This window comes from Schistocerca nitens, chromosome 8, assembly GCF_023898315.1.
Source record: "Schistocerca nitens isolate TAMUIC-IGC-003100 chromosome 8, iqSchNite1.1, whole genome shotgun sequence".
Lineage (NCBI taxonomy): Eukaryota > Metazoa > Arthropoda > Insecta > Orthoptera > Acrididae > Schistocerca > Schistocerca nitens.
The window spans coordinates 532,426,629-532,441,049 of NC_064621.1; the positions used below are offsets into that span (position 1 = coordinate 532,426,629).

Here is a 14,421-nt window from a genome sequence, read left to right on the forward strand (position 1 = left end):
ACATAGGCCTTGACATGAATTTCATGCTATACACACATGCTATAATTAAAGCAAAGGCATTTTGTTAGTAAAGTCATACTAAAAAAAAGCCTACAGGATGACTATGTTACTTTGAGTATCGGTTTCCATCTGACGCACAGATCATCTTTAGTTCTAAAACCAGTGCCGGAAAGTGGAGTGAGTTTCTTCAAGAGAGTAAGTGTGCAAAATATATCGGAGTAGCGTCAGTGTGTTTGTCGCCGAATCAGAGCGACACGTGCACGCGTTCCGCAAGGCGACAGAACCCGTTTGAATCCGACGCTGCCCCTCTAGCGCCAGGATGATCGTATTTCGCGCATTGTGCAACCCCCGAAGCCACATTGCCACAGGACTCAACACCTGACACGTATCTTACCCACCTGCTCTCACCACAGACACTGCTAACTTTACAAATCAATAATTAACAGTCCTGTAACAATGTAACTGATCATACGGAAGATTTCGAGACCGGACCACTCGACTGGAATATGTCCACAGCTAGCACATCACACTCCGCCTCCAAATGGCCCCGAGCGTCTTTTGCCTGTTATCGCCACAAAGACGAAACAGGAATATAGTTCCAAGTCAATAGAGAAATGGCCCCCTTAAAAGCACCACATACATGTTTCGACAGACAAAATTTATCAGTCTTTAATGAAAACCTCAGAAACCCTGTCTCTTTCACTGAACGCCACGTCCATTTACCTACTTGGCTCTACATCCTAATTTGATGTATCTGTCTAATCCCCCAACACTCGTCGAGAAAACTGTAACAGCTCAAAGCGAAATTCGTACGGTTGACGGACTTTCGGGATCTCTCAATTTTCCGTACTGCAAAAATTTACCACGTCTGATCGCGAGAGACCACCTACTCCAAAAATCAGAAATACGCTACGGAAACGCAATATCCGCCCCCAGATGGCACACGAATCCTGCCCCACATGGGCCGCCGGCCGACTCTTCGATCTCATGGACTCCCGAAACGCTCCACATACAGCCCTGTCAGTCAATCAGAATTATGGGCAGAACAGAGACATTTTCCCTGTCAATTCCCTGCTACCGCTAATTGAGTTTGCCAGGTACTGCTTCCAGCCAGGCCACGCTCAAGTTTCTCTGCTTTGAGTGTTGCAAATCATCGCCTGGAGCAGGTGACCACAACACAGAACAGTTACAGCATACATGCGCGGCCAGGAAATACACAAAAAACAAAAACGTGACGCATCACGAAGGGATTATCCGAATGGGACGGAAATCGGTAGATGTGACGTGTATGTACAAGGAAACAAAAAACTACAACCTCAGAAAAATTAGATGATTTATTCAGGAGAAAGAGCTTCACAAATTGAGCAAGTCAATAACGCTTTGGTCCACGTCCGGCCCTTATGCAAGCAGTTATTCTTCTTGGCGTTGATTGATAAATGTGCCACATGTCCTTCTGAAGGATATCGTAAAATTCTGTCGAACTGGCGCGTCAGATCATCAAAAACCGGAGATGGTTGGAAGGCCGTGCCCATAATGCTCCAGACGTTCTCAACTAGGAGAGATACGGCGACCTTGCTGCCCAAGGTAGGGTTTGGCAAGCACGAAGACGAGCAGGTGAAAGCCTCGCCGTGTGCAGGCGGTCATTATCTTGCTAAGCCCAGAACAACAAATCGGGGAGTAAAATATCTTCGACTACCGCTGCGCTGCAAGGGTGCCGCGGATGACAAGCAAAAGGGTCTTACTATGAAAAGAAATGGTATCCCAGACCATGACTCCTGGTTGTCGGACCGTAGGGCGGGCGACAGACAGGTTTGCATCCCACCGCGGTCTGGGGCGTCTCCAGACACTACAACACTATACTCCAACAGAATAAATAGTCCTGCTAATGGAAAAGCCACGCGAATTATTATTATACGGAGAACCGTGCATATACTATAATGTTACCCCTTTTACAGAATTTGACAGTCATTTATGACTAATGGATATGGAAATCAGACTATTAGTCCCTTTTCCTTAGAGTTTTCTAGCTGTTAGAAAGAAACGCAGTAAAAATGGAACAATACAAAATCTAGCACCTTTCTGTGCCAAGCTCATTACATTAAGTGGTTTGTCTAATGGATTTACCGTCGCTAGCCTATATGGGCAAAAAAAAAAAAAGGTTAAGTTTCCGAAATGCAGAAGAAGTAAATTCGCCTACTTTCCTGCTATTCCATAACATAGCTTCTCAAATAAATACAACTTTGAGGATATAGTTCTGAGAAAGACACACAATCTTTTAGCTTCTACACCCACATACATATATAATATTGATCTAGAAAGACTACGAATTTTTAATCATTACTATGTGAAGAAGAAAGAAATTGGCCAGCGGGGACTTTTTGAATAACCTACAAATTAAATATTTAGATATTCTAATCTCATAAGCAGTTTTGTGTTCATCATTCTTTGAACTTTGTCATTCAATATTTATATGCAATCATACTTTAGTATTACTGAGCCAGACTTTTGAATTCAATGTATAACTGAAAGCATTTTATCAAAATTTATTTGCTCAGTTTCACTTTAAAAAATTAGTTCACAACAACTATTTTCAAACATTTATTCAAATATGAAAATTGGTGCTTGTAGATACTGAATAAAGCACTTCAAATGTTTGTACAACAGGTTTACTCGACATAATGGAACACTAGGAAAGGGCCCTATATAGGTGAATGATTAGAATAATTAATAGGGTGAACCAAATTTTTAGTTTTAACATAATAATTATTCAAAAAAATTAATTCTACCATTCTAATTATACTATTCGTAATCTGTTGGCTGCGTTGGTTGTGGCGGATAGTAATGGCGGCTACACTACCCATGGTATGGCGTACAAGTTTATTGAAGTATGGGATAATTAATTCTTCTTGCCGTCGTTTTAACGTGCATTGCCTCGCCCAACAACTTGTACCAGAGCTGTAATAATCCATCAGTCGTCATCCGAGGCTATTTTGCAACAATTTCGAGGTAGGGCATCGCCTGCTGTCTTCCACTTCTGCCTACAGACGACTAGTGTATGTTCTCGTTACCGCTCGCTCTCCAGGGGTAGTGCACCAAAAAACCAAGCCACCTTCTACGCTTCCCACAGTAACTTCCGTACAGTACAAAAGCACTTCATCTTTTACATAACACATATCCTACACATTGCCCCAGCCGTGAGCCACATTATACAAATGACAGCTCGCACAAATATATAAAATTACGCACACAAACATTTTCATTTCATCAATCCGCGATGAAATACTATTTAGTAAATTACATATCTCACATATTTCTTTACATAAGTTACAAATATACTTTAGCAAAGCACTGTAACATCACACATATCACATTTCACAAACAGTCTTTGCACATCACAGGTTTGTTGCGATAAAATTTAAAGGAAAAAGATTTCTAAATTTAGATGACTAACTGAAGAATACTGTTATAAAACGTCTTCGCTGGTCATCGGGGCTCAGTTCGAAGTGGGTGTCATTACTGAAGACGATTCTATTCCAGTCAATGAAATTCCAGGCCGAAGACGTGTCTGGAAAGTCCCAGACAGCAGTGGGGTACCAACCTCTCTGTCGGCCGCCATGCGCCACGACAGCCACGGGTGATGGTCTGCGGTGCCATTCCCTTTCACAGCAGGACACCTCTGCCGCACCCTTACAGCACAGCGGTACGTCGACGATATTATAAGCTCCATTTTGTTGCCCTTCATGGCGAGCCATCCTGGGCTTACATTTCAGCAAGACAATGCACGTCCGCACAGGGAGGGAGTTTCTACAGTTCAGTTTGTCTTCCCTACCTTGGCCACCAAGGACGAGAGGACATCCGAATTTTACACATTCGTTTGCTTGTTCACGTACATCACTTCTACCAATTTCCGTCCCATTCGAATAATCCCTTCGTGGCGCGACTTCTTTTTTCTTAGAGTGTAAATTACTGTTCTTCTGCTGTTCGCTGTTTGGATCTACATCTGCTTACAACAACCCAATGGCGAATAATGCACTTCTCAAGAATACCAATGAAATAAGGATGATCCTTAGCGTCTATAGCATAAATTTCTTTAAAAACCTAAATACTGAACACGATAGCGGCAGTGCTTGTAATAGTCATCTGAATGGTTGTTAAGCGCTTTGAAACTATGAAACAGTTCTGTTAAGAATTCTCACTGTCCCGATACCATCAGTGAAAATCTTCAAATCACTAGCATTAGCAAGCAGACCGTGTACAGCATACTGAGAGTGGACGTTCAACCTATTTATGAAACAAAGTATGGTGAAAATAGATCGTTGAGTGAAGGACAGCAGCAAGCAGGAATCGCGACGGAGCAGAACAAAGAGCTGAAGGCGGGCGCTACAAAAGCGACGCCAGGACAAAGGCGTCCACAGCGAGCCCGGCCCACAATGAAAACGCGATAACTGCCCGTCTGCTGCCTCGCTCCACACAGCTTCTCCTGTTCGTTACACCTAACACACAGGCACCACTGAATTTCCACACATCTCTGGTGAACAAACCTTCCAAACGTCATCCATACTCTCACTAAACAGTTATCAGATCTGGCCGTTTTGGACGAGTACTACAGAAACACGATACTTTGCTAATGCGTTACTTGTTTTATCCATCATACCCATAATAATTCGTTACGATTTGACATCGTGACTTAACTCATCGTGCGGCGAGTGTGGTCAATAGCTCACTAGTAAATGCCGTTGCTAAAATAAGCACATCGGACAAAAAATTACTTAACGCCGCCCACTGGATTCTTTTGCTCTTCAGCTTCTGTAGTATTGCTGATTTTTGCATTAAGAGGTAGAGTTCCTCATTCCTCCCCCTTCTCCATTCTCCTTTATCTAAGATTGGTCCCAATATCTTACTCATTACTCTTCTTTTAAATACTAACAGTTTTTCCTTTTCTCGTTTAGTCATGCTCCAGGTTTCCGAACTGTACATGATTGCTTGGAATATATGTTTTCATGTAGTATTCGCTGACATTGATTTTGAGCTGAGAGTCTCCCCGATGGATGAAATGCATTTCATTCCTTTTTAATTACATATTTTTATTATATAAAATTTCTTATTGATACAATCACCATTTTTCTTCGCTCTCGTAATAGAAAAAGTTATCCGACACATGTGAGAATTAAACGGGTGCACAAAACAACGACAACAAATAATAATAATAATAATAATAATTGTTCTGTCGTAACCACAAGCGCCGGAACGAAGATGTAGAACGCAAGAGAAGAGAGGGTGGTGAGACGACATCGGCCAATGGTGCGCTGATTACGACTTGCACCACGACAGGAGCGGCCTCTACGAGAAGCGACTGTAAGCGCCACTCGTGCCAGCTTTGGCCGCTCAGTATCGGCTCCATATTCAGACAGTATTAGCACGGCCTAGCAGAGTGTGCTACGATAGCAGTGACGTGCGATCCATATCAATAGCTTGCATGAACACTGTATATAGCAAAGGTCAGTTATCTGCATGTCGCCCATTGCTTTAGACCACTTGTAAATACAAATTACGTATTGTCATTCTTCATATTTGTAATAGCTATTAATGAGATTTTGCTTGAATTGTTGTATAGCATTCCGAGAACGCAGCATCCTTTAGGCACCCTATACGAGACGAGTGGGTGGGCAGGATTCCACAATAATAATAATAATAATAATAATAATAATAATAATAATAATAAATCCAATTTGCCTTACACTATCGACATCATACTTTTACCAGACAATGAAAATTGTAACTCTCATGAGCAGTCAAACCTCTCGAAGGAACTGGGTTGCAATTAGAAATTAAAAAAATGAAATACGTTGTACTCACCAGAACTCCAAAATGTGGTAACTTAAAGGTCAGGCTGGAAAATACAAATAAAGAAATCAATTAAAATATATTGAAGCTATTATTTTATTCATAGCTGTTAGTTTTCAGCAACAGTAGTAAATATTTCAGAATAAAATTCAGTCATCAGTCGCACAGAAATTTTTATTAGTTAACAAATTGTCATCCTCAGAAGCCTACACAATAACGGATATTATAAATCTTGAGACCTGGGCTATAAATTTATCTAAAGTATAAGAAGTATATTACAGACACTTATTATTGGTTTAGCATATTTTAATATTTCCCTCACAGAGTAATATGTCCAAAAACATAAATATTGTTTATAATTGTGAACAAGATTTACAGATGCAATGAGTGAATCATATCTACGAGGTATGTCCACAAAGTAAGTTCGGTTTGGTTATATAAAACAAAAGGGTACATATACATACAAAATATTTATTGTACAAAAATCTACAACTGTTAAACCACTTTTCCACATAGCTTGAGAACTTTTGTAGCCACTTGTCATAGCGTCGCACAAATTTTTCTCTGCCTTCTACATAGAAGGTTGCCGCCTGTGTATTCAACCATGTGGTAACATGTTCTCTCAGCTTGTCATCATCGTTGAAGTGTTGACTACCAAGGACAGATTTTAGGTGAAGAAGAGATGAAAGTCGCTAGGAGCGAGGTCCGGGTTGTAAGGAGGATTATCAAACTCGTCCCACTGAAATTCCCATAAGAGTTGTTTGGTCACATTCGCCGTGTGAGGTCGGGCATTACCGAGAAGAAGAAGAAGAAGAAGAAGAAACCACCTTTCGATAGTAGTCGGCGCTTGTTCTGTCCGTAAACCTCACAGATTTGCCGATGAAATTCCTTTTATTAACTTTCTTTGCATTTAGAAAACAAATCACAGATCTGATTTCACACGCAGCGGCATTTTCAACTACGACTGACATTATAAGGAAGCACTACAAAGCACACGTAGGCAGCAGCGATCTGAAAATGGCGTACATGTCTTCTCCTTGAGTCAGAGTAACTGCCGCAATTGCTCGGAACTGCGATCGTAGCGCTGCCGCGGATGGAAATAGAAACGGAACTTACTTTGTGGACGACCCTCGTATTTACATGTAAAGCTGTTGTGCCAGCACCAAGTAACATACATAAAATCATATCAAAAGTGTAACTGAGGCACATAAAGAAGTTACAAGTATAATACGCTTGCATAACGTGGCACATAGTTCTAATACATAAAAGGATTGGGCTAATTTTCATAATTTATGAGAGATGCTAAGAATCAAAATAGTGACTAATTTTCAATGCAAGCTGATCTGCCAATAAATCAGGTGGAATATTTATATACTTCAAATTCTTCTAAAAGGTTCATTTTGTAGCCCTTGCCGACAATATGCAAAATTTCCATGTCAAGCAAGACCAGAGGAGGAAGGATGTGCTTCTCGATTTTGAGATGTTCTGCAAAAGTTGATTATCTGAATTCTCATTTATTTTGTTGAGAAAGTGCTCACGAGATCGCGTCTTAGATGGTCTCGCTGTCTGACCTATGTGACATATGTCACATTGTCTTGTATGTACCCCAGTTTCGAGAAACTTGTCAGTTGGAGGCTTCTCATTGTGCATAAAGGGCAATCTGGTGACATTATTGATGGCAAAGGACATATCGATGAAATATTTTTTTAAAAAATTAGCTATACAATGAGAAATGTTACCCAGAAATGGGACTGTACTGTATTCTTAACAGTAGGGCCATTTTTGGGTGCAGAGGATTCTTACTGATTTCATTTTTATAAAGTTGATACCAAGTTATAATTTTAAGTTATTAAGTTCAGTAGCAATAATAGAAGGGGTTGCGGGCAGCTCAATAACACCGTCCATCGTAACGAGAAAGAACGACAGTTTGTGCTTAAAGAGGTGACAAGGAGACATCAATGTTGTCAGTTGTGGTGGATTTCCTGAAAATGTCGAAGCTAATTTCACCGTTTATCAAACACTTTTTTCAAGTCCACAAAACTAAGTTCATTATGTTGATTTTCTTTTCATATGTAAGTTTAATTTTAGGGTGGAAGCAGTTCGATAAGTCAGTGATTTGACATCATCCACATCTCCCTGTAATACAATGATGGTAACAACAACATATCGTCTGCAGAAAGAAATACTACTGGCTACAATACGATCGGATCTAGCCGATTCCTTTTATACATTGGAACTATATGCCACGTTCTTTCAAATGTATTATACGTATAATTTTGCTAATATTTCCCAGTTATATTTTTTCCAAGCTTTTATATATGTTCCTCGCTGATGACACAACAGTCTGACATGTACATAGATGTGATTCACTAAGTGTATCTGTCAATCTATGATTACAATAACCATATACAATATGTATGCTTCTGGAAATACTGTGGTCTTATACTTCTGTGAAGAAGATACTGACATCTGCTAAACCACTACTAAGTAAGTTTCTGTAATAAACTTCTTATACTTTACATAACCTATGTCTAAAGACTTATAACATCCCAAATTTTATAGGCTTGTGAAGATGAAAAATTAATTTTTCGAAACTGGCCACGAACGATTGAATTTTATTCTGAAATATAGAGGAATCTTGTTCAATGCAGCAAATAATGTGACAAACTAAATTAAAATTCAAAACGCAAATAAAACTTATTATGCTGGGTCAAATAGCTTAATAAGTAGAAATATTTATAGGAAAGGCCAGATACGCGTCTGTAACTGAATTCTATTACCGGTTTTAGCATATGCATGTAGATCCTTGGAGTCGGGCGAGAAATAAGATGTAGTATTAAAGCTTTACACATGGCTGCGTTGTCAGCGATCGTTACAAAGTAAAATTAAAACAACTGCAGCCTTCATTTTCGCGACCGAGGGCTTCAATTGTTTTAATTTTAAGGTGAAGTATCCCTAAGTATATTTGAGAAGAAGACAGTACATCAAATTTTGGGAGCAATGAAGGCCTTCGTCCGTGGAGAACAGCGAATCTGAAAAAAATTTAAAAACTGAACTATCTGACCAATTCAAAGATACTGACACTGTAGCAAAAATGAAAGCTGAAAGAAAAATGTGAAGTGTTCGCTTAACGAGATTCATAAATATTGTAGCAGAAGACTCTCTAGAAAAATCACAACGACTGCCAACGTTCGGGAATATGGATAATTTAGTAGTAGACCTAAAATTTTCCAAAATTACTGATTGTCGACACTAGAGACACTTATGTAAAGATAGCGAGGTTTGGAAAAACACTGTGCATTAGCAGCAAAGAACTTACATTACTTTATAACGGTAAGGTGGGGTCTGCATAAAAAAATCGAAATAAAAACACAGAAATTACGCTCACAATGAGCACACGAAAAGTTCGCTTTTATGGGCACATTCGAAGAACAAATGACTGCAAATGGATTAAACGCCTCTTTAACATCTTTGGCTCGAAACCGAAGGGAAGACCACCCAGGACCTATTAACGTCAAAAAGATACAGGGTAAATGGGTATATGAACAAATTTTGTAAATTTGTGGTAAGGTCTTATGAGACCAAACTGCTTACGTCATCGGTCCCAAAGCTTACACACTACTTAAACTAACTTACGCTATGAACAACACACACACACACACACACACACACACACACACACACACACGAGGGAGGACTCCAACCTTCGACGCGGGGAGCCGCACGGACCGTGACAAGACGCCCTAGACCGCGCGGCGTATACGAACAAAAAAAAAATGGTTCAAATGGCTCTGAGCACTATGGGACTCAACTGCTGTGGTCATAAGTCCCCTAGAACCTAGAACTACTTAAACCTAACTAACCTAAGGACATCACACACATCCATGCCCGAGGCAGGATTCGAACCTGCGACCGTAGCAGTCGCACGGTTCCGGACTGCGCGCCTAGAACCGCGAGACCACCGCGGCCGGCGTATACGAACAACTTTCGCCAAAAAATGGTAGGGCGAACGCCTTGCAAGACGGTGAACTGATGAGAAACATATTACTTAACGAAGTAGCAACAGTAATAATAATAATAATAGTAATAATAATAATAATAATAATAATAATAATGAGAACAACAGTCAGAATGATTGAACGCTTATCGTGGTCCTTAGACGGCCGGCTAACGAAACAAACAAAACATTATAGTAACAAATAAAATAAGATCTACACACACACACACACACACACACACACACACACACAGGGTAACCGATCACTTAGGAAAAGTGATGTGCTATTCCCTCTATCTTTCTAACCGCCGAAGGATAGTCGTGACCTTGAGTAAGCACCTGAACTAGTTCTTTCAGTAAGTGTTTGTTTTTGGGCAGCATACTGCGCGGGAAATTCTGTTCTTTTGCGCATGTCATGAGAGCCAAAGAAGACGCAGCGTATCTGAAAGGCAGGAGGGGGTGGGGGGGGGCTATGGGCACCTGGATTCCTGCGCTTGGAGGCACCTACTGCGGGCTTTCAAATAACTATGCACCCTCCGACTCATAAGTATTGAAATATTAAAAGTTTTGGCTGGTTTTGTTGTCTAGGGGCTGGGATACGTAGTTGCCGCATTACCGGCCGAATACTGCTGAGTCTACAGTATACGATAAGAACACGCACATGAATCGAATGGTCGAAAGTTTCTATCACTCAGCAATGAAAGTAACATATAAATTTATAAATGAAAGGTTGCAATTAAACAAAATCTGCAGGTACTATCTTAACGACTTTAAAGGGTGAGTACGATAGTAGAAGTACTTTTGAGAATGTGATATATTTCTGCAAAACACTTATTGGTGTCGATGGTCCAGCAATTAAATAAAACATAAGTTGAATAACGGGGAAACAATAGATTCCTGCTTCACGTTATTAGTTATGAACAACAACATAGCTCGCGAGATATTCACTTCTAAACGCACACTAAGTCTTCACTGCAGAAGCCACGGACATCACACAAGAGCACAGGTTGGCACTCCGAAATATTTCTATCCTCCACAACCACGCGCAAACTGCTCCACTGTCCAAGTCTTTCCGCCGACTGTGCGTCATCGCGCTGTACTTTCCGCGTCCAGCACTCACCCCCTTGTCCTGTGCCGTCCTGTCCAGAACTGCCGCACTGCTCATAAAAACCTCCTGTCCTCCGCGGAGATGATCGCTATGATTGGCTAGAGCGCTCCCGCCCTGTCTTCAAGCCAACGCCCACTCACAAACATAATGAAACATACGAAATGCTGGAGTTATATTTAAATACTTGAGATTAAATAAATATTCCTACGGCTGGACCATAAACACGCTCTAACATACATTATTAAATAAATAAACAAATTAAATACACATACATCAAAGGAAAAGCAACAAAAGATTGGCCAGTAGCCTATGTGTCTGTGGTGAAATATTTACTGTGTTTTAGAAATCAATTTCTTCATCAATAGTATACAGGGTGGTCCACTGATCGTGACCAGGCTAAATATCTCACGAAATACGCGTCAAACGAAAAAACTACAAAGAACGAAACTTGTCTAGCTTGAAGGGGGAAACCAGATGGCGCTATAGTTGGCACGCTAGATGGCGCTGCCATAGGTCAAACGGATATCAACTGCGTTTTTTTTTAAGTAGGAGCCCCCATTTTACATTCTTGTAGTACGTAAAGAAATATGAAAGTTTTAGTTGGACCACTTTTTTCACTTTGTGGTAGATGGCGGTGTAATAGTCCAAACATATGCTTCACAATTTTAGACGAACAGTTGGTAACAGGTGGGTTTTTTAAATTAAAGTACAGAACGTAGGTACGTTTGAACATTTTATTTCGGTTGTTCCAATGTGATACATGTACCTTTGTGAACTTATCATTTCTGAGAACGCATGCTGCTACAGCGTGATTACCTGTAAATACCACATTAATACAATAAATGCTCAAAATGATGTCCGTCTTCCTCAATGCATTTGGCAATACGTGTAACGACATTCCTCTCAACAGCGAGTAGTTCGCCTTCCGTAATATTCGCACATGCATTGACAATGCGCCGACGCATGTTGTCAGGCGTTGTCGGTGTATCACGATAGCAAATATCCTTCCAACTTTCCCCACAGAAAGAAATCCGGGGTTGTCAGATCCGGTGAACGTGCGGGCCGTGGTATAGTGCTTCGACGACAAATCCACCTGTCATGAAGTATGCTATTCAATACCGCTTCAACCGCACGCGAGCTATGTGCCGGACATCCATCATGTTGGAAGTACATCGCCATTCTGTCATGCAGTGAAACATCTTGTAGTAACATCGGTAGAACATTATGTAGGAAATCAGCATACATTGCACCATTTAGATTGCCATCGATAAAATGGGGGCCAATTATCATTCCTCCCACACTGCCGCACCATACATTAACCCGCCAAGGTCGCTGATGTTCCACTTAGTCGCAGCCATCGTGGATTTTCCGTTGCCCAATAGTGCATATTATGACGGTTTACGTTACCGCTGTTGGTGAATGACACTTCGTCGCTAAATAGAACGCGTGTAAAAAAATCTGTCATCGTCCCGTAATTTCTCTTGTGCCCAGTGGCGGAACTGTACACGACGTTCAAAGTCGTCGCCATGCAATTCCTGGTGCATAGAAATACGGTACGGGTGCAATCGATGTTGATGAAGCATTATCAACACCGACGTTTCTGAGATTCTCGATTCTTGCGCAATTTGTCTGCTACTGATGTGCGGATTAGCCGAGACAACAGCTAAAACACCTACTTGGGCATCATCATTTGTTGCAGGTCGTGGTTGACGCTTCACATGTGGCTGAAGACTTCCTGTGTCCTTAAATAACGTAACTGTCCGGCGAACGGTCCGGACACTTGGACGATGTCGTCCATGATACCGAGCAGTATACATAGCACACGCCCGTTGGGCATTTTGATCACAATAGCCATACATCAACACGATATCGACCTTTTCCGCAATTGGTAAACGGTCCATTTTAACACGGGTAATGTATCACGAAGCAAATACCGTCCACACTGGCGGAATGTTACGTGATACCACATACTTATACGTTTGTGACTATTACAGCGCCATCTATCACAAAGCGAAAAAAAGGGTCCAACTAAAATTCATATTTCTTTACGTACTACACGAATATGTAATAAAAATGGGGGTTGCTATTTAAAAAGACGCAGTTGATATCCGTTTGACCTATTGCAGCGCCATCATGAATAAATATATTTATAAGCATGCTGCTACCGTTTTTTCGTGTAACTGTGGAGTACTTATGGCCTGACGCGATCGATAGTAATCGGCCATTTTGACTTCTAATAACTCATGTACTATTTAAGTTACATGCCTGTAATTCATATCAATTTAGGTTTACACTAATAGCTTTCTAAAGACACGATCTACGTGTCTTTGGAAAGCTATTAGTGTAAATGAAATTGGATGAATCGTTTAGATTTTGGAAATTCGTTGCTGGGTGTTACCTGCATAATTTATGGTTAAATACTAAATTTTAAAATAATAAAGATATTGAAAATCTGATTACACCATCGGAATCGTCGTGCAAATAATAGTAATGTCCATGTTTCTTTCTGAGGTATCACGATTCATCTGGCTACTATTAATTTCTCTGTGAAATGTCTGCCATTAGGGTTTCACAAAGTCCGCCATCTTTGGCACTCCCGGCGTGTCTCCTTCATCAACATAGCGTCACCGTGGAATTCCCAGCCACGTGGCTGGATCCCTCTTGCTTCGGCCAGCGTCTGGCACCACGTGGTCGGCCTGTCGAGCGGCCCGCTCCCACCAAGCGGCCTGTGCGCCCACTGCTTCCTCCGAACTTCACGGCGCGATGACTCGCCCGTTACCTCACACTACTCATCGGGGCAGTTATTCCACGAAAACGCCGTGCTACCTCGGAGATTCCCTGTAGACCACGGAACGCCGCAGGACACGACAATTATCATGACGTCATTTGTCAAGGGAAACCTCGAGAGGACGCAGAGTGCAAGACGAACCTGTATTGTGAACTTTGTTGAAGTCGAATGCTGTAGTAACATATAAATTGGAATGTACACTGTATAACGCGGGTGAAATACATGCGCAGTAAAGAAGCAGCTCGCTAATTTATTTCGTCTTAGCTGATGTTTGAGATTTGCAGGTGGTACGGAGTCTGCCGTCGCAAGATACTGCAATGCGATCAGACAGGCAAGTACCAGCGATCACAAACATCTTGAGGTAGTCCACCTTCATACAACGCCTCAACAACAACAAGAGGCACGCTACATACGAAACACACACACACACACACACACACACACACACACACACACACAGAGAGAGAGAGAGAGAGAGAGAGAGAGAGAGAGAGAGAGAGAGAGAGAGAGAGGGGGGGGGGGGGGGGGAGAATATAAAATTTAAAAATTGTCATGTCGTAAGATTTGACGACTTACATAGAATAACGAAACAGCTAAACTATTTCATGCCGTAACTAACTGACTGACCGATCACTGACAGAGAAAGAGACGTACTAGTTCCATGGGAACGCATCAGAAATTGTG

At 41.2% G+C, this 14,421-nt stretch overlaps 1 protein-coding gene across 2 annotated transcripts in view; it reads right to left on the reverse strand.

Moving 5' to 3' along the window:
- Nucleotides 1–14,421, reverse strand: part of LOC126199344 (zinc transporter 1) — a 300,623-nt gene that overhangs the window by 170,575 nt on the left and 115,627 nt on the right. The window contains exon 2 of one of the 2 annotated variants that reach the window (XM_049936200.1): nucleotides 5,857–5,890. The exons of the other annotated variant lie outside the window; for it this stretch is intronic. The gene's annotated coding sequence lies outside the window, so the exon portion shown is untranslated. The remainder of the gene's footprint in view (nucleotides 1–5,856; nucleotides 5,891–14,421) is intronic. 2 annotated transcript variants of the gene reach the window in all.